The 3,747-nt window shown below is 53.8% G+C and overlaps 1 long non-coding RNA gene across 1 annotated transcript; it reads right to left on the reverse strand.

Moving 5' to 3' along the window:
• Positions 1 to 312: 312 nt before the first annotated feature.
• On the reverse strand, positions 313 to 3,009 carry LOC108288732. The gene is made up of 3 exons (XR_005196756.1): positions 2,546 to 3,009; positions 2,132 to 2,200; positions 313 to 2,035 (listed from the first exon to the last, which is right to left on the reverse strand). It is a non-coding gene; the product is annotated as an uncharacterized LOC108288732 (long non-coding RNA).
• Positions 3,010 to 3,747: the final 738 nt, after the last annotated feature.

Consider the following 3,747-nt stretch of genomic DNA (forward strand, 5'->3'; position numbering starts at 1 on the left):
ATCAAAGGATGCCTGGTATAAGTGAGCTGGTGATGCCCAAGCTCCTTTGGCTTAACATAGAGGAGGGGGGTTCAAAGGCTTAGGGAGACTGGAATGTGGCAATGAAAACCTCCTCACCCACCCTGGGGGGGCACAGAAGGCAAACCTTTCACAACAGGAATCCCCAAACCCCCGGCCACGGACTGGTTCTGGTCCATGACCTGTTAGAACCGGGCCACACAGCAGGAGGTGAGCAGCAGGTCAGTGAGCAGAGCTTCACCTGTGTTTACAGCCACTCCACGTCACTCACGTCACCACCTGAGCTCGGCCTCCTGTCAGATGAGCAGCAGCATTAGATTCTCCGAGGAGCGAAACCCCATTGTGAACTGCCCATGCCGGGGATCTGGATTGCATGTTCCTTGTGAGAATCTAATGCCTGATGATCTGTCATACCTCCCATCACGCCCAGATGGAACCAACTAGACCCCCTGTCTAGCTGCAGGAAAACAAGCTCAGAGTTCCCACTCATTCCACATTAGGGCGAGTTGTGTAATTGCTTCCTTATACATTACAATGTAATATTGATACAGATAAAGTGCACAATAAATGTAATGTGCTTGAATCATCCCAAAACCACCCTCCAACTCCGGGTCCATGGAAAGATATTCTTCCATGAAACTAGTCCCTGTGCCAGAAAGGTTGGGGACTGCTGTTTCACAACACTGAGACACGGGTTTGCGAGGAGCCCCGTCTCCTCGAAGACCTCTGTCATTGTTCTTCTCTGTAGGCCAGACTCACATTGAAAACTGCAGTCAATCAACTGCAAAACTTACAGGTGATGGGAATAATTGGATCCTGGGGCAGCAGGGGCCAAGCGGGGACACTGGAGCACCAAAGGCAAAGTGGGTGTGGTTACCATGATGGACAGCAGAGGCCTGGGTCTCAGGTCTGACCCATGCAGACCTACGGCACTGGCTGTTTATCCTGCTGCTCCTAGCAGGGAAACAGATGGGGAGCCTGCTCAGTTCCTACTGGATACAAGCAGAAAACTTCCAGATCAAGTAGAGAAAAGTCTAACTCCAATTATAAACACGGAGAGTCATGGCCTCAGTCATTCAGAGACTTGAGGCTATGAACCCAGACTCCTTACATGAAAGAAAGGCGGGGTACCCTTGAGGAAGGACCCTAGGTCTGCCAAAAATTTATACATACTGTTAATTCTTCCCCTGGTCTTCTCCAAAGGGGCCTATGGCTTTCTATCTGGGTAACTGTGTATTGCAGAAAGGAAAATAATGAGACATTTTGGGATGACTGGATGCTGCCTCTGGCCTGACATTGATTCTGGGAGACACTGGAGGGACACTGTGGCCTTCCGGTTAGGGAGGGGCTTAGAAAGCCGGGTGATCAATGGAGTTTTAGCTCAGATCTGACTTTGTGGGTCCAGTGGGTCCCCAGACCCATCCTGTGGTCATTTCCCCAGCTCCAGATGTGTAACAGACACACTCAGCAGCCGGCAGAGCCCCCACATTCGTCCCCTGCCCTAGGGGGTGGGGACTACTGTGGTGGGAAGGGCAGGGTGGGCGCCATTAGAAAGGCTCTACCTACAATAGTCAGTCAAAAGCCATCCCACGTCCCTGGAGGGACTGCAGATGTCAGTGCCACCACCAAGGACTCCAAAGGTGCAGGGGCGGTGACCCCCCACAGCCTACTCCACTCACCTATGTGGCCCTCAGGGGAGACAGGTGGGTCCTGCAGAATGACGGGACTGTCGTAAGCTTGACTCCACCTGCAGCTGCTGGGCCAGACACGGCTCCATCGCTTGAGCCAATTAGCACATCTCCAGTTACCCAGGGCACAGCTGTTGATCCGGCAAATGCTTCTTCTCCACCCCTGCCCACAAGGCCCAGCAGAAGCCGGGCCAGCAACGCACGCTCACCGTCCCACGTCAGGGGTCCCTCACCTCTCCAGCCTGTGTCCGAAGGTAGTTCTCAGGGGTCTTGATTGCCTCTCCCTTCCCCAGGATGTCACACTGGCCCATTACGCTGATGACATTATGCTGTTGGGACATAAGGCACAAGAAGAAGCCACCATTCTAGGCCTGTTGGTGTCAGAGGGTGGAGAATAAATCCAACCAAAATTCAGAGCCCCCTACCTCAGCGAAATTGCCAGTGGTGTGGGGTCTGTTCTAAGGTGAAGGGTAAGTTGCTGCATCTGAGCCCTCCTGCAACCAGAAGGGAAGAACAACACTAGGGGTCATGTTTGATGTGGGGTTGACACGTTATTCCTCTTTAAGTGTCCACCTCTGTCCATTTCCTGAGTGACCTGAAAAGCTGCTAGTTTTAAGCACGGCCCAGAGCAAGAGAAAGGTCTGCAGTAGGTCCGGGCTCCGCCCACACCTCTCTACCAGGCAGGCTGCATGACCCAGCATGTCCAGTGGTGCCTGGGTATCCGTGGCAGACAGAGACCGTGTATGGGACATTTGCCAGGCCCCTGTCGATGACTCACAGCTCAGGCCTTTAGGGTTTTGGAGCAAAGTCCTGCCACCCTGCACAGATAACCCACTCACCTCCTGAGAAACAGCTCTTGGCCTGCTTCTGGGCCTTCGTAGAAGCAAAACACTTGGTAGCCAGGCGCGGCGGCTCACGCCTGTAATCCCAGCACTTTGCGAGGCCGAGGTGGGTGGATCACCTGAGGTTGGGAGTTTGAGACCAGCCTGGCCAATATGGTGAAAACTTCTCCACTAAAAATACAAAATTAGCCAGGCGTGGTGTCGCAGGCCGGTCATCCCAGCTACCTGAGGCAGGAGAATCACTGGAGCCCGGGAGACGGAGGTTGCCGTGGGTCAAGATGCTGCCACAATGAGACTGTGTCTCAAAAAAAGAGAAAAAGAAACTAAACACTTGGCCAAGGGCCACCAAGTTACCACGTGACCTGAACTGCTCATCACAGTCTGGGGATTATCTGACCCACACAGCCGTAAAGTCACGTGTGCACAGCAGTGCCATCTCATTGAGTGGAAGTGGGGGGAGGAGATCAGGTCCTGAAGGCACAAGTAAGTTACGTGAACAAGAGGCCGGAAGCCCGTGGCCCCACTCCTGCTCCCTGCCTTCTCCCTCCCCGTCTGCTCCTGGAGCTGCATGGGGAGTTCCCTCTCGTTAGTTGACAGAGGAAAAGGAGACTCAGGCCACACTTACAAATGGTTCTGCTCAATACGCAGGCCAGGCTGTAGCCCTGTAGCCCGGGGCGACGCTCCTCAAGGACAGTGGCAAAGAGGAACCTTCCCCATGAGTAGAACTTCCCATGCACCTGTTGACGCTCCGCCTAGAAGGAGCAGATGTGTGATGATATTTGATTGGTGGCTGCTGCAGTGCTTTAGGGGGATGTTCAGGTGCTTGAAAGGAACATGATTGGAAAACTGGTGACAAAGTCATTTGTAGAAGAGATGTATAGAGAGCCCTCTCTGAACAGGCAAAGGACATCAAGATATCTGTGTCCCGTGTGAATGCTGAGCAAAGGGTGACCTCAGCAGAGGAGGACTTCAGTAATCAGGTGGACAGGAGGACTCGCTCTGTGGATGCCAGTTAGCCTTTTCCCAGCCGGCCCTCTCATCACCCAGTGCACTCATGAGCCAAGTGGCTGTGGTGGCAGGGATGGAGGCTGCACATGGGCTCAGCAACATGGACTTCCACTCACCAAGGCCTAGCTGGGTGCCACCACCACCATGTGCCCCATCTGCCAGCAGCAGAGACCAGCACTCAGCCTGACAAG

The sequence above is a fragment of the Cebus imitator genome, unplaced genomic scaffold (assembly GCF_001604975.1).
Source record: "Cebus imitator isolate Cc_AM_T3 unplaced genomic scaffold, Cebus_imitator-1.0 Scaffold384, whole genome shotgun sequence".
Lineage (NCBI taxonomy): Eukaryota > Metazoa > Chordata > Mammalia > Primates > Cebidae > Cebus > Cebus imitator.